The sequence below is a fragment of the Canis aureus genome, chromosome 35 (assembly GCF_053574225.1).
Source record: "Canis aureus isolate CA01 chromosome 35, VMU_Caureus_v.1.0, whole genome shotgun sequence".
Lineage (NCBI taxonomy): Eukaryota > Metazoa > Chordata > Mammalia > Carnivora > Canidae > Canis > Canis aureus.
In genome coordinates this window covers 15,544,937-15,568,080 of record NC_135645.1, presented here as the reverse complement: position 1 = coordinate 15,568,080, position 23,144 = coordinate 15,544,937, and the positions used below count along the sequence as shown (strand labels likewise).

At 38.2% G+C, this 23,144-nt stretch overlaps 2 long non-coding RNA genes across 2 annotated transcripts in view; one reads left to right on the top strand and one right to left on the bottom strand.

Moving 5' to 3' along the window:
- The window catches only part of LOC144305618 (uncharacterized), a 97,377-nt gene extending 88,626 nt beyond the window's left edge, over positions 1-8,751 (bottom strand). Inside the window, exon 1 of the long non-coding RNA XR_013372644.1 lies at positions 8,690-8,751. This is a non-coding gene — a long non-coding RNA (uncharacterized LOC144305618). The remainder of the gene's footprint in view (positions 1-8,689) is intronic.
- A 107-nt stretch (positions 8,752-8,858) lies between these two features.
- LOC144305620 (uncharacterized) lies at positions 8,859-21,778 on the top strand. The gene is made up of 3 exons (XR_013372647.1): positions 8,859-9,193; positions 13,463-13,565; positions 17,941-21,778. It is a non-coding gene; the product is annotated as an uncharacterized LOC144305620 (long non-coding RNA).
- The last annotated feature ends 1,366 nt before the right edge of the window (positions 21,779-23,144 follow it).

The following is a 23,144-nucleotide window of genomic DNA, read 5'->3' as shown; positions in this document are numbered from 1 at the left end:
GCAAAGCAAAATCGATTTGCAAGGTCAAGTGAGATAAATATGCAAGAGAGTCAACTTGGATGAGTAAGGGATTATTCAAGAACTATGAAACACAATTACATTCAGAGAAAACCAGTAATAGTGAGACCAACCAATAAGGTCATATGATTTTCTCCAGATTCATTTTTCAGTATGGAAACAGGAACAAAATTGAGATTGAAAACAAAGGGTTCTCTCCATTAACGCTTGTAAAACACTTTAAATTATCATAGGAAAGAAAGTAATGTCGTTAACTGAGTATTTCACATTTTGGAAAAGCACAGAATGGACTGTTTGCTGGGCAGTATTCTTTTATTCATTGTTTAATTCATCGTCTTTAAAAAAAAGAATAAAACAACAACGTTTTCTCGCATTTGTGAATGAGGCTTATTAAAGTGTTAGGATGAGGTGGTCACATATCTCAGACGTTGTTGAATTCACAGGGGTTGACTAACTCTAGGTGGTATCAGTAGAGCCAGTGTTTTGCATTCCGCCATCATATTTTCATCTTTTAAATTCAAAATTTTTCCTAATCTCTGGTTAGAAAAACAAGATAGACAAAATATATTCCCTTCACATCTCAAAAGACCTCTGCTTAAGCGACTTTACCAAATAGCAATGTGCTACTTTGATTCTTCTGGCTTCCACAATGCTATATTCAATCATGATCATGATTAACATCACCTCCCTTTATCAAATCCTGTTATATCTTTCTGTTTGGAATCTTCCACTTGTTCCTTTTATCTTGTAAGTTCAAAATTATTAGCCTGGTATCATCTTTTTTATCCAAAGTAACTTTATCTATCCTTTGTCCACTAAAAAAAAAAAAAAAAAAAAAAAAAAAGGCTAAAGCTGTGTTTTGCTCACCATTGCACAAAACTTGACATGTGGAAAAAATCTAATTTTTTGTAAACAAAAATGTTCAATGTTTGAGAAGTGTACACAAGTTACTCCTATCTTGTCTGTGTTCATGGCTTATACATGTTTAACTGGTAAGTCTCTGCTTGGGTTCCTTTCTGCCTCTGAAAAAGTGGTAGTTAAAACGAATAGCTAAGAGAAGTACTTCTAGGATGGGAGAGTAAATACCTCTGGAAATCTACTCCTTCATAAAAGCACCTCAGAAAAAATGGGAACATGGGCAAAAATTGTAAATATCAACTTTTTTGTAACTATGTAAAGTAACCAAAGGCTTTCAACAATCTGAGGAATATTCCTTCAAGAAAAATGACTAAGTCTCAAGAACAGTAAACTCTGTGACATTTTAACTTGTGTTATTCCTATTCTTCTCTCCTAGCTGCATGATAGGTCTTTAAACCAGTGAGTAGTCTTAGAACCTATGAAAACCAGCAGCCTACCAGGCATAGGAGGGAACAAAATGGGTTTGGAGTTGCCACAAAAGCCCCATCCCAGAGAACTGTCTGTATTAGATTTATTTGGCAGCTCCCTGAAAAAGTCCCATTCACAGAGCTTGTCTTTGATTTAATTCAAAACTTCTGCAGTGAGAAATATCCATAATCCCTGGATATTTGTCAAAAATAAAAGTATTATAATAAAATTATATGAAAATATTCTGTCAACAAATAAGTTGGATAAAACAGACAAATTCCTAGAAAGATACAACCTACAAACATTGATTCAGAGAAACAAAAACTTTGAGTACACCTATAACAAGCAAAGACATGGAATAGTATTATATATGCTAATACCACATGATTTTACTCATAATTGGAATCTAAAAAACAAGATTAGCAAACAAAATGAAACAAAACTAATGGGTAGAGAAAAGGATTGGTTACAGGAATTGAGTGGGCAAATTAGGTGAAGGGGGTCAAGAGATACAAAGGTTCAAATATAAAACAAATAAGTCATGGGACTATAATGTGCAGCATGGTGATTATAGGCAATAATACTGCATTACATATTTTAAAGTTGCTAAGAGAGTTAACCTTAAAATTTCTCATCATAAGAAAAAAATTATGCAACCTTGTATGGAGACAGATGGTTATTAGGATTATTGTGATCATGTCACAGTGTATACAAACATCATATTATTGTGTTGTATACCTGGAATTAATATAATATCTAATGTCAATTACACTTCAATTTCAACAAAAGGCTTTTAAAAAGCCCACACTTAAATAATTTCAGTGATAAATTCTACCCAACACAGAAAATTAAAGCCAATTCTTACAAATCTTTAAAAAAGTGTGAGAGGACATTTCCCAACAAAAGAATTTGCTTTATAATGTCAAAACTAGATTAAGATATCAATTAAAGGGATGCCTGGGTGGCTCAGCCGTTGAGCATCTGCCTTCAGCCCAGGGCGTGATCCTGGAGTTCCGGGATCGAGCCCCACATCAGGCTCCCTGCATGGAGCCTGCTTCTCCCTCTGCCTGTGTCTCTGCCTCTCTCTCGCTCTCTCTGAATGAATAAATAAATAAATCTTTAAAAAAAAAATATTAGCATATGAATCCAGTAATGTGTAAAAAAAAAATCATACAACATGGCAAAGTAAGATTTATTCGAGGAATGCAAGGTTGATTTAACATATAAAAATTAGTGGAATGCATGAGATCAATTAATAAAATGAAGAACAAAACCACATGATTATCTCAATAGACAGAGGGGAAAAAAAGTGATAAAGCCCAACTACTTTCCTGAGTAAAGACACTTAACAAACTAAGAATACATGAAACTTCTTGAACCTTTTAAAGGACATCTAAGAAAACCCAGAGCTAATAGTGAAAAACTGAGTACTTTCTCCCTAAAATAAGAAACAGTACAAAGATATCTGCCCTCACAACTTATATGTAACATTGAAAGTTTTATCCAGGACAAACAGACAAGTAAAACAAATAAAGGACTCTCAGACTTGGATAGAAGCAGCAAAGCCACCTTTGTTTTGCAAATCATATGATCCTGTATACAGGATATCATAAAGAATCCACAAAAAAAATTAGAACTAATAAACAAGTTGAACAAAATTGGAGAATATAAGATCAATATTAAAAACTCACGTGGCGGGGCAGCCCCGGTGGCACAGCGGTTTGGCGCCGCCTGTAGCCCGGGGTGTGATCCTGGAGACCCGGGATAGTGTCCCACATCGGGCTCCCTGCATGGAGCCTGCTTCTCCTTCTCCCTCTGCCTGTGTCTCTGCCTCTCTCTCTCTCTCTCCGTGTCTCCCATGAATAAATAAATAAAATATTTTAAAAAAATAAAAATAAAAAATAAAAACTCACGTGGAATTCTATACACTAGCAATGAATATAAAAATGAAATTGAGAAAACAATTCCATTGACAATAGCATCGCACACAAAAAAATAACAATACATATAACAAAAGAAATTAAATACATGTACTCTGAAAACTATAAAGTACTACTGAAAGAAATTAAAGAAAATCTACATAAATGGAAAAGCATCTCATTTTCATGCATTGAAAGATAACTATTAGTAAGATAGCAATACTTCCCTAATCAATCTACAGATTCAACATAATCCCTAATCAAATCCCAACTGTCTTTTTTCATAAAAATTGACAAGTTGAGCTTAAATTATATGTAGAAATTCAAGGGACCTGGAACAACCAAAATAATCTTGGAGAAAAACAAAGTTGGAGGTCCCCCATATTTCAGAATTTAATACTAAGCTATGGTGATCATGACTGTCATACTGGCTTAAAGACACATAAACAAAACCAAACCATGTATTTATAATCAACTGATTTTAGAAAAAGGTACAAAGACAATGCAATGGGGAAAGAACAGTCTTTTCAACAAATGGTGGTAGGATAGCTGGATATCCACATAGAAGAAATTAAAGTGGATCCCTACCTCACACCATATAGAAAAATTAACTCAAAATTGAGCATAGATGTGAATATAAGAGCTTGAACTATAAGACTCTTAGAAGAAAATGGGAATAAAGTTTGGTGATCTTGACTAAGGAAGAGTTTCTTAAATACTGACAACAAAAACACAACAAAGGAAAAGCAAATAAATTGGACTTCCTCAAAATTAAAAACACTTATGTTCCAATTAACAGCATCAAAAAAGTGATAAGACAACCCAAAGAATTAGAGAAAATATTTTTATTTCATATATCTAATAAGGGATTTGTACTTAAAATATAAAAATAAATCTTTTTTTTAAGATTTTATTTATTTATTCATGAGAGACACAGAGAGAGAGGCAGAGACACAGCCAGAGGGAGAAGCAGGCTCCATGCAGGGAGCCCGACGTGGGACTCGATCCCAGATCTTGGGATCATGCCCTGAGCCAAAGGCAGATGCTCAGCTGCTGAGCCACCCAGGCGTCCCTAAAAATAAATCTTAACTCAATAACGAAAATACAAACAACTCAATTTAAAAATAGGCAAAGGATGTGAATAGACAAGTCCTGAAAAAAATATATATATATGCAGCCAATAAACACATGAGAAAATGCCCAATATCATCATTAGCCATCAGGGAAAGTCAAAACTACAATACCACTTCATGTCCACTATGATGATTAAAATTAAAAAAAAAAAAACAGATGATAACAAATGTTATTAAGACTGTGGAGAAATTGTATACATTGATAGTAGAATTATAAAGTGGTACAGCTAGTTTGGAGAACTGTTCCTCAAAAGGTAAAGGATAAAGCTGCCATAGGACCAAGCAATTCTACTCCAAGGTATATATCCAAGAAAAATCATACCATATGTCCATGCAATAACTTGTACACAAATGTCCACAAACAGCATTAGTCAAAATCATCAAAAGGTCAAAACAATTCAAATGTTTATCAGTTGATAAATGGACAAACAAAATGTGGTATATCCATAGAACAGAATATTATCCAGCCTTCAAAGTACTGCAACATGAATAAGTCTTTAAAAGATTATGTCATGTTAAAGAAGCGACACAGAAAAGACCACATATTATATTATTCCATTTATATGAAATGTCCAGATTAGTCAATACTTAGAGACAGAAAGTCGACTAGTAACTGTCAGGAACTGGAAGGGGAAGCAGTGTGCAGTGACTAAGAATACAGGGTTTCTTTTAGTGCAATAAAAGTGTTCTGCAAAGTTATCGTATGGTTGCACAACTCTGTGAACATATTAAAACTCACCGAACTGCACATTTTAAAGAATGAATTTTATAACATGGTAATTATATATCAATTAAATCGGAAGAAGAAGAAGAAGAAGAGGAGGAGGAGGAGGAGGAGGAGGAAGGAGGAAGGAGTAGGGGGAGGAAGGGAGGAGGAGGGGGAGGAAGGGGAGGAGGAGCCATGTATCTCAGATAGCCAGAAACAAAATGTTAAAAGTCAAAGGAAGAGGCTGGCAGCTTGGGTGATGGGAGCATGACACAGCTGGCTGAATATTTGTCTATCTTTCCAGAATTTCACTATTTAAAACATGGAAATGGTACAGAACCACAGGAAAGAAAACTATAAGCTTAGGCTGGGGGTGCTTAAAGGACTTGAACATTGTTACATATGTGGTATAGAAACCAGGAAAAAGTTCTAGCGAGCAGGTGACCTGATTTCATAAACATCATCAGGAGGATATATCAATAATAAAATACAGTGCCAAGCACACTTAGAGCCTGTTGGAAAGAAATATAAAGGAATCAAAATACATGCCCTTTGGCTTTAAGCTTTGCAATTCTTCAATAGCAACAAAGAAAAAAAAGTGCAACCATAGTTAAAATTTTGAAAACAAAATTTTCTCTTCGATGCAATAAATCATAGGACAGATCAATAGGAATTGGAATGAACAAACTATTTTTAAAAACCACACAGAACATGAACTCAAAGTAGGCATTAAAGGGTGAATGACATTTAAATAAACCAAAGAAAGGAATTACCAGAGGTCAAGGTATTAGAAGGTTAAGTGCTTATGCCAAATCACAACAAATTTGGATATAGTCATGCACAAAGTCAATTCCTTAGCTCCATTCAAAACTATAAGGTCACCAGAGTAATATTACCAAAACATCCTTACCTTGGCTTTGATGGTTCTTTATTGTCTCCATTATAAAGTTCACTTACCAGATAAGGAATCGTGGCATACCCAGCTGTTTAAAGACTACCAATTTTCATCTTTCAGCTTCCCCCAGCAAACCCTGCTCCTAGTCCAGCCTCTAACCCAAACAACCCTGTTTCCGGGAACACTCAAATAAATACCCATCAATCTCCAAATCTGATTTTCTTTGCCTCTGTCGCTGCCTTTGTGTTCATCTTTACCCATCTAAAATCCCCTGCCCATCAATGTGCTGCTTAATCTCTAATGCCACGTTCAGTTACCACTTTCATTAAGTCTTTCTGAGCCTCCCTCTAATCACTTATGCTCAGATAGTAATAGGCCACTCAAGGTGGTTTCCACAACATTTCCTACAAACTGCTTCGCGGTTTCATCTCCCTTCATTTTATCTCCAATACTTAGTGTTGGGAGTGTCTGGAGGCTCAGATCTTTGACCTCCTCTCTCTATCTCACTCACTCCCTTGGTAAAATACATAGCATACTGGAAGATGAGGACAATATAATTTGCTGCCTCCATTGCCTCCAGGTCCTTACTGAAATGATGCACTATGTTAAAACTGCAATTCTAATCCGCAACCTCAACACTCCATATTCGACTTTCCTATTTATTCTTTTCTCCATAACACTCATTGCCTCCTAACATTCTACCTATATGACCTATCTATGGTTCATTATCTGCCTTGCCCATGAGAAAGTAATTTCATTTGGCCATTATACCTCAATCAAGCTAAAAAAAAAAAAAAAAAAAAAAAAAAAAAAGGAAGAAAAAAAGAAGGAAAGTCTCCAAAAGGAGAGGGGTTTTTGCTTGTTTTGTTGCCTACCGTATCCCTAGCATTAAAACATTGCCTGCATAAACCTACACCTAAACCAACCCTTACCCCTAACCTTAACACTACTCCTACCATTACCCCTATCCATGCGCCTAACCTTACCCTATGCTACTCCTCAACCTACCTCTACACCTACCCCTACCCCTAATCCTAGTCTTGCCCATAACTCTACATCTACTCCTAACCCTATTCATACCCCGAACTCTAGCCATGACTCTACACAGTTACCCCTATATTTATACTTACCCCTACCTCTAACCAAACCCTACCCTAACCCTACATCGACCCCTTCCCCTACCCCTAAAACTAACCCTACCCCTAACACTAACCCTACCCCTAATCCAACAGCAATGCCTAATCCGGCTCCTACTCCTACCTATCCTTACCCCTACCACTGCACCTAACCCTACCCTCTCTCTACCCCTACACCACCCTAATCCTATTCCTAAACCTGCAACTAACCCAACCCTTCCCCCTAACCCTACTCCTAACTCTAACCATACCCCTTACCCTACAACTAAACCTACAACTGTCCTTTCCCCTACCCCTTAAATCTTTTTTTCCTAAAGATTTATGTATTTATTCATTGATAGACACAGAGAGAGAGAGAGAGAGAGAGAGGCAGAGACACAGGCAGAGGGATAAACAGGCTCCATGCAGGGAGCCGGACATGGGACTCGATCCTGGAACTCCAGGATCATGCCCTGGGCCAAAGGCAGGAGCCAAACCACTGCGCCACCCAGGGATCCCCCCCTACCCCTACCTCTAACCCTACTACTACCCCTACCCCTACTGCTATGCCTAATCCAGCTCCTGCTCCATTCCCTGCCCTTACCACTACACTCATGTCTACCTAACCCTACCCCGACCCTACCCTAACCCACTAAATCTTCCCCTACCACTAACCTTACCAATACACCTAACCCTACTCTTACCCCTAATCCTATGCCTAACCTTATCACTAACCCTAACCATACCTCTAAACCTAGTCCTGCCCCAACACTAACCCTAAATCTTCCCCTGCCGCTAACCCAACACCTAAACCTCCCTTACCCATACTCCTTCCTCAACCATAATCCTACCCATCCCTACCTCTACCCGTACCTTATCCCCACCCAACCCCTACCCGCACCCCAAATCCTACTCCCAAAAAAATAAAAAATAAAAAATAATAATAAAACATTGCCTGGCACATAGAAAATACTCAATAATTTTACATCGCACAGCACGTTTGCTATATAAGCCAATTCCTAATGAGACACAACAGGAAAGTACATATGTCACTCTCACCCACATTGCACTTTCCCGGATCCTCATATTCTTGACTTCGATGTTTTCTCAGGACAGGAAACCAAAAATGTTATTTCTGTATTTCGGTGGGTGACTTTTGATAGTCTCCATGCGGTCAACCCGCAGGTGAAGGAAATTCTCTCCTTACCCAACTGACTCATTACCCCCGTAAGGCAAAGAAGGATGTGATTCAAGGTCCTCCAGCGTGGCCGGCAGCCACACTCCGCCTGCAGGGTGACCGCTCCAAACCCCGCAGACCGAGGCCAGAGGAGGGACAGCACAGCCAGACACCCGGTGGGGTTCGTGTGAGTCAGAGTCGGCCTAAGGACCAGCAGCTACGGCGGGGATGGTCGGCTGCGGGGACCAGAGCATCCATCGGCTTTCCTGAGAGCCTGGTGGGGCCGGCACCGGGCCACACTGGGCCCCCTCACCGTGAGCTGCGGCTGTTGGGCCGGCGACCGCGCACAGCGAACCAGCCAGGCTTCCCCTTTCAGGCCTCCCCGTGACAGAGACGCTACCTGACGCAGCAGCAGCAGCAGCAGCACCGAGGCGCAGCCCTCCACCTGCCCACCTCCGGGAGCCCGCGCTCCCCGGCCCAGCGGAAGGAGCAGAACCGGGCATGCGCAGCTCCGCCTCCCTCAGCTCCACCAATAGAAACAAGTCCTTCCGGGCGGGTAGAGATACCGGAAGTGCCGAGAGAAAAGACGTCCCACGCGGGGACTTCGAGGACAAAGCCTAGGAGGGTTCCTCCCAACAGGGATCCTCAGCCTCACGTCTCCTAACATCCTTGGCTGCTTTTACAGACGCTGTTTGGAAGCGGGTCGGGCCCCCTGGACTCAGCTTTGGGAGCGCGGTACCGGGCACTGCGGAGGCCTCCGGGTTCCACGCTGGGCGACATTTCATTTCAGGGTGAAGGGATACAGGATGCTCTCCTTTCTCACCTGGCCCTCAGGGTACCACAGACCTTTGGACACCTTTAGGCACCAACGTACGATCAATGGACCCTTCTCATTGGAAATAAGGTAACCCCCAAGATTCAAAACGTACCTGTTAATTATCCTATTTATCACAGTGATGTATGAAGAGTTTAAAGTTTTAAAATAAGAACGGCTCCTTGCCTCTAACCAAGCCTGAGCCGCCCCCCCCCCCCCCAAGACAGTCACTTTCAACACGATGGCTCTATTTTTTTTTTTTTCCTGGCACTTAACTTCATGTTGAAAAGTGTACCTAATGTGTCATGCCTTGATTTTTCAATTAAAACATGAGTTCTTAACTTCCTCGTCTATGAAGATGTTAGCAGTCTTGCCCTGCTTTCTCCTTCCCCATCGCACAAAACCAAACATGTCATAACTTTTGATTATGTCAGTATGTGTAATCTACATTAATGTTTTTGGCAGACCACGTACTAGTACATTTATTATTATTATTATTAAATGTATTCATTCATGAGAGACACACAGAGAGAGAGGCAGAGACACAGGCAGAGGGAGAAGCAGGCTCCATGCAGGGAGCCCCACGTGGGACTCGATCCCGGGACTCAGGGGTCACGACCTGGGCCCAAGGCAGGTGCTCAACTGCTGAGCCCCCCAGGCATCCCTATTACATTTTTTTAAAGCAAATTCCATTTTCTTATAGCGTGTGCATAAACTTTATAAACAAACAAAAAACAAATTTCATTTTCCCCTAGAGGTAACAATCCTTTTTTAAAAACCAATTTTATCTTTATTGTCCATTGCTAATTTTTCGCACAGCTTCCAACAGCTCTTGTCTCGCTTTTCCACGTTACTTGGACTTCTTTTTCAAGGTATCTATCTGTTGTTTCCTTTTCCTGAAGTCGCTCTGACCTCCCTTAACATGTTGCTCTCCAGGCTCGCTGCACACCTTGCATCCTGGCACTTGCCTGGGCCGTCATCTGGGGAACTGCTTTCAGTTTTCTGTAGTGTTAGATCTGTTTCCAGATTCCGTGTCTTCCTCTTTTTCTTGAATTAACTACTCATTTTAGAGTAACTACCTAAAAATTTGGGAATGGGAAGGAAACGTTTTTAGACCTTACTTGCTTGAAAGTGATACCGTACTGTTCTCTCAAGTTCTTTGTAATTTGTGAATAGAGTATGAGGGTTGGAAATCATTTTCATCACGGTTTTTAAGATATTCTTGGCTTCAGATGACTGTTGAAAAATCTGATGTTTTTCTTAGTTCTAATTATTTTTATGTTTGTTTTCTTTTGTTGAGAATTTTAGAATTCTTTCATTATCCTGGTTTGGGTCTATCTTGTTACTTTTTTCTTTTTGTTTTAATTAATTATCCAAGTCTCTTGAAATGCATTTTCTTTCTTTCCTTCTTCCTTTCTTACTTTGTTTCTTCCTTCCTTTCTTTTTCTTTTTTCTTTTTCTTTTTCTTTTTCTTTTTTTTTTTTTCTTTTTCTTTCCTTTTCTTTTTCTTTTTCTTTTTTTTTTTTTTTTTTAAGAGATAGACAAAGTGAACATGGCTGGGAGCCAAGGCAGAGGGAAAAAGAATCCCAGGCAGGCTCCACACTCAGCACAGCACCTCATGCAGGACTTGATCTCACAACTCTGAGATCATGACCTTAGCCGAAATCAAGAGTCATACACTTAACCAACTGAGCCACCCAAGCTTCCCTCAAAAAGGCACTTTCAATGTGGAGATTCATAGCCTTCAGTAATGGAAATTGTCTTCCATTATTTCGTTAGGAAATTTTCTTCCCATTTTCTCTATACTATCCTTCTGGATCATCTTTTAAACATAAAATTAGTGGATCAATCCTTGATTTTTCTTATCTTTTCCCTCCTTTTATCCTTTTATTCTGTTTTCTGTTTCCTTGATTTTATCTCCCAATCAGTGTAGTGAATTTTTTTCTAATTTCAAATACCATGTTTTTATTTTCTAAGATGTCATCCTTAATGTCCAATCATTTAATTATTTTAGCATGTAGTTCTTATTTTATAACAATAGCATCATTTTGTCTCTCTGAGGGTGTTTTGAAAGTTTTTGTCTAATTTCTGGGTTGCTTCTATTTTTGTCAAGTTCTTTTTCTCTGTTTTGCTATCTTTCTTGCTGGAGGAATTCCCCAATTGACAGGGAATCCTTGATGGCCCATTCATATGTGAAGGTGATGTACATTAAGGATTATTGGAAACTCCATGAGATGGCAAAGCTTGTTGAGAATCTGCACCTCACCATGGGCTTTGGGTGGCTAGCTAGCTTTTTGCTAGGTTGTACAAAAATGTCAATGTGTATGGTTATTGTCTCTGTGGCTCTTTAATTTCCTCACAGAAATGTCCCAACAATTCTTGCCTCAGGGAGGAGGTGACTGCTGATTTTCTGGGATTTGAGCAGGGGAGGGAGGGAGGGAGGGAGGGATGTGTTCTCATCATTCACAGTACACACTTTCACCTAATCTATTCTGCTTTGAGTTAGCCAGTTTACCCACATCTATCTTTGTGCCTGACAATCACAAGTCTAGAGTCCTGTGGTTAAATCTTCTGAAACCAAATTTTTCACTTCCTCCGGAGGTGACAAAAGCATGGGCACCCACTGCACGGAGCAAGCATGGGTACTTAGCAGACTGTCTAATCCTACTTTGGATCTTAAACCAATTCATTCATTTTTAGTCTTCATCTTACCCCTCATCATTCAGGCTGTGTAACAAAATACCATAGACTGTGGCTTATAAACAGCAGAAGTGTATTGCCCACAGTTCTGGAGGCTGGGTACCTGCATGAGTTCAGAGGCAGGGTGCCAGCATAGTGGGATTCCAGTGAGAGCCTGCTTCCAGGTTGCACGTTACAGACTTCTCAGTGTATCCATGTGGTGGAAGAGACCCAGGAACTGTCTGGGGCTTTTTTCATAAGGGCACGAATCCCATTCATTAGAGTTTCACCCCCATGACCTGATCACCTCCCAAAGGCCCTACCTCCTGATACCATGACCTTGGGGGTTAGGATTTCAACACATGAATCTGGGGAGTGGGAACACAGATATGCAGACCATAATACCCCTCCTTTTGATTAAATGTAACCTCTACTTCCTGAGCCTTTCCACAGTTTCTGAAGCAGGAATACCTTAAGAAACATTTAATAGTGTAGGGGAGGATGAATCTTAAAAGCAAGCAGAGAGAGGTAACAAAGTGCCAACCTATTCATTTGTCAAACCATGGAAAAACTCAGGCAATGTTTCTTCCATCTACATGTATATCTCCCCAATTTTTATCTTTCTAGTCCACTGCTATCTTTTCTCCCACTCTCATTATTTTATATTGTATAAACCAGTACCTTTTTTTATTCCTTCCTATAATTTTGCTGGAAATTTGGGAGAAAGCAGAGAGATGAACACATTTGTTCCATCAGCCATGTTTACCTGATAGGTTTCAGTGAATTTTAAAGTACATATATGATACTAGTCCTCTGGGAGTATATCAAGCAGTAAAGGATTTGGTTTCTGCCCTGGAAATTTTAAGAATTCAATTGCACTTTGAGGTAATAGCTCAGGAGTAGCCACAAGGTAGTGAAAACTAATGATATAGACAAGAAGTAAGACAGTCATTTAGATGAAGGATTGAGTGATATGTTACCTTGACCTTGATAAACAGAATACCGTTCTTCTAGGTATTTAAGAAGACAGGAGATTAGTCCCAGGCCAAGAGAACTCAAGAAATACAGGTCTGAAAGATTGCACCAAGTTGTGATGGAATAAGAACTCCACAAATTCCAGTACATGTTTTACATTCATGGTTAAAGTCTATTTGCTCTATTGATCTATCCCTAAAGTTCCTTCTTCTACTCATCAGCATACATAACTCCTGAAATGCTCTACTTGATTTGCTATAATATCGTAGTTTAAATTTTCCATGCATACAGCACCTGAAATTATAATAATTTTAGCTTGTCCCTACCTAGCATTCATATTGAAATATTCTTTTAACACTCATTCAGCCTTATACTCTCTAATATTTTCCTTAATCTTCTGACTACAAAATAAAGTAGGTAATAGGTATATTTCTGATGGCTTTCTCCCCATTCTCCCAAAGTCCCAATAAGAATCACATAAACCCACTGAATTGGTATATATGGGGAGATATGTTTCCTTAAACCAAGAAAGGGATGCTTGTAGTTGTATTTGAAGAGAAAAAAAAAAAAAAGCCAGGAGTGTCTATTTTTTTTTATTTTACAAAATAAAAACATGAACAATCTTTGTCATAGGTTCAAATTTTGAAGCTTTAGGACTTTGCAAAAACTTCCAGGATTTCAATCACAGATTTCTAATACTTACAGCCCTGCCAAGTTAAACAGCAACAGTTGTGAGATTTATCTGCAGAACACGTGGCTAATGACCTTTAAGACAACTTGTCTCATATGTCAACTAGAAAAGAAAAACGTGAGCTATAACTTTTGAGATTAGTTGCTTTTCTTATTTTTGCCCATTTATGTAACTTAATATCTGGTATAATAGATGTAACATAAGTGCATGGAGGTGTTTTTAAGGACAATTTTTCTCTAAAAAAATGTCATTTTGTAACTAATTATTAAGAAAATCTGAGTTTTTGGCATTTTAATCTAAAATATGTCAGTGTTCTCAAAGTAATTGGTTTGAATTTTTCTACAAATGTGTATATTGGCTTATGTTAATCTTGGCTGAACAAACTGTTACCGTGAGATTGCGTTTAAAACAACTGGTGGGATTTGTGGAAAATTTCAACCACTAATAATTTGCCTTCATATTACACATTTCTTCAAGCAGCTTAAAGGAGTTTATAAGACATTTGTTTTTATTATAAATGTCTTATAATATCTTACAAATGCCAGACATTGCTTTTATTACAAGGAATTTTTAATCTTCCCATAAGAAATGATTATAATAAAATGTTACAGATAAAAGCTGAAATACATATGGAGATTTTATTCACCAGTAAGAAGGCTTTGTTGGAAAACAGCTAGCAACAGTACTTATTTTAAGTTCTGTGTTTATGATCCGTGGTTATCACCAAAAGTAGGCTAACGTCTAGGTTAATAGTCAACAGCATGAAAACAGAAAGGGTTCTGGTTCTCTAGGGTGTTTACTTCCAGGCTTTAGTCACACAGGCCTGAGATTAAATACTGGTCTACTACCTCTAAGCTGTTTTACCTGAGACAAATTGCTTTGCTTCTTCGTTTGTTGAAGTAAAGGTACCTGATCATGGCAAATAATAAATGGAGATTATAATTAACTTATATAAGAGAAGTAGCAGTTAATGAGTCAGGAATTTGCCTGTCTTGAAGGAGATGCATCTAGGTAAAGAGAAATTTTGACAGACTTCTTCAGGAGAAATCTAGACAGATTTTTGTAATTTTGCCTGAAAGCTTATTTTGTTTTCTTTTATTCTGTAAATTAAAAAAAAAAAAAGTGGGGGATGCCTGGGGGCTCAGCAGTTGAGTGTCTTGCCTTTGGTTCAGGGTGTGGCCCCGAAGTCCCCGGATTAAGAGAAAGAGAAAGAGGCAGAGACACAGACATAGGTAGAGGAAGAAGCAGACTCCATGCAGGGAGCCCGACATGGGACTTGATCCCGGGTCTCCAGGATCCGGCCCTGGTCTGAAGGTGGTATTAAACCGCTGAGCCACCCGGGCTGCCCCCATCAGAGATTTTAAATCTAAGTGGCTATTTAGACATCAAGACAAGAAATATTACCACAGGTATAGATGGACGTTTCATAGTTTAAAATGAATCAACCTACTAAAAATACATAACAGGCATTAATATGTATGCACCTATTAACAAAGTTTCAAAATATACAAAGCAAAAACTAAAAGCATGAAATAGAGTGTTGGATTCTAAAATTCCTCCAAGCCATTGATAGAACAACTAGATGGAAAAAAAAAGTATAAGGAAGATTTGAATAGTAGTTACCTACTTAAACTAATTGATTTTATAAAACACTACATCCAATAAAGGTAGAATATACATTCTTTACAAATACACATGAAAAGTTCACCAAGGCAGCGCATATGCTGGATCTGTAGCCTGCCTCACTCTTCAAGGATGCTGGCAGAGCACATAACACTTGGATCAGAGGTAAAGGACCTTATTATTCATGGCAATAATTATAGCCAGATTATCAGCATTAGTGTCAGTTCACTGAGCAGGAGTTCCCACAGGATGACGTAAAAAGCGTCAGATGATAACTGAACACACAGGAGAGGAATCCCGAGTTGAGGGAACAGAAATATTTTTACATTAGACAGTGAGCCTGCCTGACCTTTGCCTAGGAAGGAAACATTATCTTTATTATACTTATTATAGTAGACAATAAACAAGCCTACCTTTTATTCTGAAGGGGGACACTATCTATGATTTTCAAGACTATTTGCTATATAAATATCTTTGAAAAAATAATCTAGAACAAGGGCCATCAGTATGTCTGATAACAAGACATCAGATTTGCAAAAATCCAGAGATGTGTTTTTTAAAGGTAGTATTGGTATAGAGAAAGGCAAATAAATTAATGTCATGGGATAAAACATCCATAAAGAGATACACACATTTGAGCAACTGCTTTCCATAAAGGTGTGAGAACAATTCAGTGAGGGCAGGAGGGTCTTTCAACAGATGGTGCCAAAAAAATCTGGATAACTATATGAAAAAAATAAATAAGCCTTTTCCCCTACTTCACACAATATACAGTGACTAATTGGAGGTGCATTTTTGACCTGAATATAAAAGCAAGACTTCCAGTGAAAATATATGAGAAATTCTTCATGACTATGGAGTAGGCAAAGATTTCTCAGGAGATAGAAAGTACTAGCCATACAAGAAATTTTGGTAATTGGACTTATAATTAAATACTTCTATTCATCAAAAGATGCTAAAATAATGATTAAGCAAAACATAGATTGAGAGAAAATTTTGCAACAAATATATGTAATAAAGGACTTGTATGAACAGAAAAGTTAGATTGTACACAGATAAGGAATTTTTAGGGTGGTACCTTGGAAGGGCAAGGGGCAAGGGAGAAGAGAATACTGCATGAATGTTTGAAGTCTTGGGTCAGCAGGTGTAGACTGGGTAGGAGAAAAAAGTAAAAAAGTGGACTTTGTATATTGGAAGACAGGAAGTTATTGAACTATATTTACGAAAGCAAATACAGATGCAAGCAAAGAAAAAGTAGAGGAAAAGGAGACAATAACAGAAAGAACCTACCTTTGAATTTAAGATCTCAGATGTAGAACAGATCTGGAAAATAGTGAGATAGATCCAATACCAAGGCACAAGTCAGCCTCTGACAATGGGCTGCTGAAAAGTAGCAAAGTAATAATGGGGTAGGAATATTGAATGGATGATGTCAAGCAGTGAGAAAGAAAAGAAGCCAATGAGCCAGGTGTCAAAGCTTTCCATGATTATGAAATAATCAGAAATTCAGTGGTTGAGGATTAAGAGGAGAGTGAGGGTAACTAGTTTAAAGTGACATGATATGGACACTTATTAAATACTGTGCATAGTTAGGCATTCATTTTCATATTCAATTTTCACAACATCCCTAAGATAGTAGACCTCACCCTCATTCACAGATGATTAAAACCATTCACTGATGATTAAACTAAAATTCATAAATAAATAAATAAGTAAATAAATAAATAAATAAATAAAACCTGAAATTCCTGGAAGATAAGTAATTTATCTCAGGTTATAGAATTTGTGAATGGCAGGGCTGGATTCAAAAAAATTTAAAACAATTTCAAAAAAGAAATTAGAGTGGGACCATAGTACCTACCACTGAGAGAGCTCAGAAAACATCTTTTAGCCTCAAAGAAGAACAAAGAATTGGTTGAGTCGGTTGATGAATTATTCTTTAAAGATCTTGGGTGTGTGAAGGAGGTTTTTGTGATTCTTAGGGAATAAAACAGACCACTTAAGTAGTTACTACTCCAAACGTAAATTGAAATTTTTAGATAATTGGGTCTGTTATTTATAGATTTTTTTTAAAAATTCTTTTCCCTTTGTCTTCAAGCTCATAGTTCTTACTTCTTACAGTAGCCAATAGAGAACTGAATAGAGAAGCAACTCCCTTTTCTCCTAATGTGATTCTTTTAACCTTGAAGATGGCCATAAACCTGGTAGCCAAGCTTATTAAAATCATAGGCTATATAAAACTTAATAAAATTATATGCTGCATAAGAGCAAATTGGTTTTGAGGGAGGATCTGGGAGGCCTTTACATATGAGGAGCAAGAGCTTTTGTTCATGTGATCTATTTTGGTTTTATTTTTGGTTTCAAGCTATGTTCTGCGGGAGTGAGGTTGCTGGTTAACTAAATTCCAGATAGGGAGGCTGTTACTGTATTTAAGCAGTACAATAAAACTACTAAATATATTTTATTTAAACATTATTTAACTAACCTTTAGTAAATTGTAAACAAATGATATTACACCAACCTTTTTCAATTCTGATGCCTACCTTTTGGTCTATATATTTATTCATCATTTAGAAGGTAAAGTAAAGATATTTTTAGTGGTTCAAAATCTAAATATAAATTCAAACAAAATGAGTTTCTTTAGGGCAACTACTAACAGTATCATTAGATCTTTAAGCTGAACTTGGAGCTATTTTTTACACTGGATTGAAGATGGTAGTATCATAATTTATAAGGAGAGAATAGACTCAGAACAAGACCTAAGAAGAATCAGAAGAGATATATAAAACTTTAGGTCCATGTATCTTGTGGTAATTTCTGAGAAACCTAACTACATTCTAATTTTCTATTCTCTTTCTCCATAACACAGACTATAGTTAGACTGTTTTAAGCTACATAATGAAAAGTCCACTGGTCTAAACCAACGTCTTTGAGGAAGCTTCTAGGAGACATATTTCTGTAACGTTTGGATTTTATATAATGGACATATATAACTCGTGCTCAGAAAGGAAAAAAAAGAAAGGATGATAAAAATGCAAAAAAAAAGAAAAGAAAAGAAAAGAAAAACTGTAAACAGAATTTGCTAGACATTCAAATTACCCTGGAATAAAATTAAAGTTGTACTAATTCAGAAAGAATGTAACGAATTCTTGAAGCAAACTGTCTTTGTCACAAGGGGTAGCTCTAAACTATTGTGTGGGCCCCAGCAAACCAATTCAAGTGCCTGCTACATTCTTCTACAAATTAAAATACCTTAAAAAGAAAATCCAGGACTATCCTGAAAAAACAAAAATGACATAAGGAAGACCATCCTTGCCCTGAGGAGGACATGAAAAAGACAGAACATATAATCCCAGCAACTATTGTTCTGTGAAAGCTTGTATCTGAAGATAGGAGGACAGAGAGAAGAAATGCCATGGGCTTTTCTTTATTTCTTTTATCCTTCTGACCATTCCCTGGAAAATGAATGTGTCATCAGATTTGTACACCGAAGCTCTACCATAGGTAGCAATTGCTTTTATTTTGGGGACCATCACCACCTACAAACAAAAGAAATGTTATAACTGCAATGCTATCTTTTTTCCAGCTCCTCCAGAATTTGAAGGAAATTAAGATAAGATTAAGGCATTTTTTTTCTACTCTTCATATTACAGGCCTATGTTATAATTTATAAACAAACCAAATTATTGCTTTCTTTTAACTCATTATTTAGGTAGAAAACTGTTGTTTGAGGTGGTTGTTGCCTTTTTTTAAGAAAAATTGCTTCTGTACACTTTCGAGGTAATCTTGAATTCTAAGTTTGATTCAGTCATCAACATATTATCAGTTGAAATTCTGAGGAACAGTATGAGTAAATGTTACTTTTTTTTCTCTTTTGAGCATATGTTGTATTTAAATTTGAAGTTGAAATCTTGGGCAATTCATATATGAAGTGATGGAAATTATATTGTAATCAACATATTTGAGTCTGTGTTTCCTAACTATGCAGTTATGTTCACATACAGAATATAAAGTAGAGGGCCTTCTGAGAAGTAAATTTAACCTTGAAAAATAAATTATCTCTTCAACTTTCTATAGCCTCTTGTGAACGTTTACAGACTTCATAGAAGAATTGCTAGAGAATGTGCTGGAGAACCTAGGGAGATACTGTTTTTAAAAAATAACCTTAACATTTAACATCATCGATGTTATAATAATTTTTTTTAGCCAAAGTTTCATAAAGCCAAATTACCCATACATGTTTTCCAGCATGTAATATTTGAAAAAAAATTATCCCACTGAAAACAATGATAAATGAATTTTCCTCTAATTTATCCTGGCTCTAGCCACTGAGCCTGGCTGCACTAGCATGAACATTGGTGCAAGGACCAAGAAGAGGTGGATACAAAAGCAAATCGGAACAACCAAAGCAATGAGCAAGAGTAGGCACGGGACTCCCAGAATTAGATTCTTCCCTTCACAAATAACCACTCCAAAGTTTGATTTTGAATTATAGAATATCACAGGTTATGGTAAAACTAAGGACCAAAGAAATGAGTGCAGCAGAATGACTACTTAATGGCTCCCACCCTGCACCTCCCAGTCATCTTGTCACCACTTAGGCCATTCTTGGGAAGGCTCTCACTGCTCTCTGGTTGCCAATAGTGAGAGCCACTCATTCTGCTCAGATCAAAACAGAATCTGGGTGTAAGGCAGGAAAGATTGAAAAGATGTACCATCAAGTACCTGCTTTCCCAACCCTTGTATAACCCACAACCCATGTTGGAGCTTCATTGTTACCTTACCTCAGAGCACATGTCTCCTTCTTCTTCCAATGATGAGTTTGTGCTTCAGGTGAGGCCTGCAGGGCCAGGGAGGCGGGTTGGCTTTTCTCGGTGCTCCTGTTCCACCCTCAGTTTTTGTCAGTCCTTGCATGCCTGTGCCTCAAAGAGAAATGCTCTCTCCAAGCTCTTTCTTGCCTCTGTTGGCAGTAGACCGTTATTGCTTATTATTTGATGCTAGGCTCCTGCCAGGGACTGGAGGTGGTTCTCGATTCTCCTAATCCAGCCCCACAAGGGTCCAGCAGTCTGTGCGCCTGGGCCTTCAGGATGGGCCCTTTCCCTGTTCCTGCCTCTATCCTCATGGCAACCGGACCTCTCCTTATTTCTGAGGTGTAAGAGTAGGTCTCTCTGGTCTTCTGCCCTGACCATCTTTCTTGTGAGCATCCAGGGTAAGCCCATGGAAAAGAGTTTGCAAATCGTTGTGAACTTCCTTGTGAATCAGGCTCTCAGTTATTCTAAAGTGATATCCTAGCCCACACTTGGCCCATAGGAATTTGTTGACATTTTAACTGATTTCTCACCACCTGCTTACATGAAAGCCACCTCTTCCTCCCAGGCTTTACTAAAGGTGGAAGAGTTTGTGTGTCCTGTTCCTCCTCAGAAGGATTTGTCGCTCTTTGAGGTTCAGTTCCCTTAGCTGCCATGCAACTTCAGTTCTCTGAAGTTTAAACTTAAGAAAAGATATGCTTTTTAGGACTATCTGGATTATTCCTGCTGTTAGTATGGAGGGTGATAATTTTTATGGCTTTTTATGTTCTAAACAAAAGTGGAAACTCTGGTTTCTCATTATTGTTTAAAACAAAGAATTCTTAAAACTTCTTTAAATTTTTAAAACATAGTAATAGTAATAGAAAAGAAAATGAGGGCAAATGTCTTTGCCTACAGCAGTCCCTCTGGCTTTCTCCTCCAAGGGTAAGGGGAAAAAAGATTATTGTCTTAGGCCAGAGATGTGGCTAGTGAGCTAGGAGAGAAGGGTATAGGAAATGCTCCCTAAAGTTTCTCATACTCAGGACTGCAGAACTCAGGGTCCTGATCACTCAGTGTTATGGTCTGAATGTTTATGTCCTCCATAGTTCATGTGTTGAAGCTCTAACTTTAATAGGATGGTATTTAAAAATGGATCCTTGGGAAGTAATTAGCGTTAGATGAGGTTTTAAAGATAAGGCTCTCAAGATGGGATTAGCACCTTTATAAGAAGAGATCTCAGAGTGCTTGCCCCCCTCACTTCAAGCACACAAAAAAAGAGATCCTATGAGCGCACAGCAAGATGGCAACACCTACCTACAAAGCAAGAGAAAAGGCTTCAGAATGAAACCAACCCTTGCCAGCACCTCAATCTTAGATTTACCAGCCCCAAACTGTGAGAAATAAATGTCTGTTGTTTAAACTACATAGTCTGCAGTTTTTTGTTATAACATCCTGAGCTGACTCACCCAGTACTGAGCATTCAAGAATCATCTGAGAGAAGTTCCAGTGAAAACTGTTATGGCTTGGCACTGGAGTTTGAGAATCTCTAATCTAGAGAGGTTTTCATTATGGAGTGGCTTTTTGCATAACACCAACATAGTCTTACGTGGGTTAACCAAACCATCTGAAAAGGATGGACCTGTGTGATTTGAAAATCCAAAGTCACTCCTATGGAATGGTCAACAAAGAGAGCAGCAATGTCTTCAGAAGGCTCTAATTGGGGCACCTGGGTGGCACAATGTTTGAGCGTCTGCCTTTGGCTCAGGGCATGATCCCGGGGTCCTGGGATAGTCTCACATTGGGCTCCCCACAGGGAGCCTGCTTCTCCCTCTGCCTGTGTCTCTGACTTTCTCTGTGTATCTCTCATTAATAAATAAATAGTCTTTTTTTTTTAAGGCTCTGATTAGAATTGCACTTACTTTCCCAGATAGAGTACCTTAGTAGGGACTTCTTTTTCTTGTGTTTCTCCTTTGCATATCTGAAATCCTTTTTTGTAAAATTAATTCATTTGTTCATTTAACACAGGCTTTGTTTTGTTTTGTTTTGTGTTTTGTTTGTTTTTTAGAGAGGGAGAGAAGAGGGCAGGGGAAGGAACCAAGGGAAAGAGAGATAATCTTAAGCAGGCTCCACACACAGAATGAAGCCCAATGTGGGGCTCAGTCTCCCAACAGTCTCCCAACCCTGAGACCATGACCCGAGATGAAATCAAGAATTGGATGTTCAACCAACTAAGTCACCCAGGTGCCCTTCATTTAACAAATTTTTGTCGAATGCTTACAACATGCCAGGTACTGTCCTGCGATGTTGGAGTATATCAGAACATGAAATGGACAAAGATACCACCTATAGAGTAGGGTTTTTATTCTAGTAACGGGAGTCAAAAGTAAACATTTGTGATGAATAAGTACATGAAATAGAATGAAGAAAGTTGTAGATGTTGCAGGAAAAAAAAGTAATTGTGGAATTAGAAGTGGTGGGGTGGTAATTTACGATTTTCAGCAGCATAGTCAATGTAGACTCCAGTGTAAAGGAGACACTTAAGCAAAGATTTGGAGGAGGTAAGGGAGTGAACCACACAGATAACTGGCAGAGGGAACAGCGGGCAGAAAAGCCCTGGGTGGGAACCATGCTCAGTGTGCTCCAAGAACAGTACAAAGGCCAGCAAAGGGGAGACAGTACCAGTGGATGTTATAAAGGCAAGGGACAGAGGTGGCAGGTCATAAGTAAAAATAGCAAGGTTTATCTAGACATATTTCTAATCCCCACAGGAATCCCCCTTCTGTTGGTGAATGATCCTTCTCTTTTTGTATCTGTTTTTTTAAATAAAGATCCTTATAATGCCCCTACCGAGAGTCACCAGACAGAGATTGGGAAGAGACAGGCAATAATTCCATCCCAGATTAGTAATCTAGCAATTAATAGAACAAATGTTACCACATAATTAAAGCAGCTTGTAATATAGAAACCTTGAAATCAAAGCCAGTGATCGAGCTGCTAACTGTATAAAAATACATTAAGATCATAAACAAATAAAGAAAATCGATGATCAATAAGCAAAATGATAAAAAAAGAATATTCAATCTTATTAGTAATCCCCAAGATGGAATTTTCTATCAACATAGATTATTTCTATATAACCTAGTTTGATCATATAAGTTTTATACCATTACCTACTGCTGTCAGAGGTAGGGAAACTGAGATTCTCCAATCATATAATGGGAAATTTACATAGGTTACAACTTCACTGAAGGACAGTTTGGCAGCACATTGGCTGCTCCTTTAACTG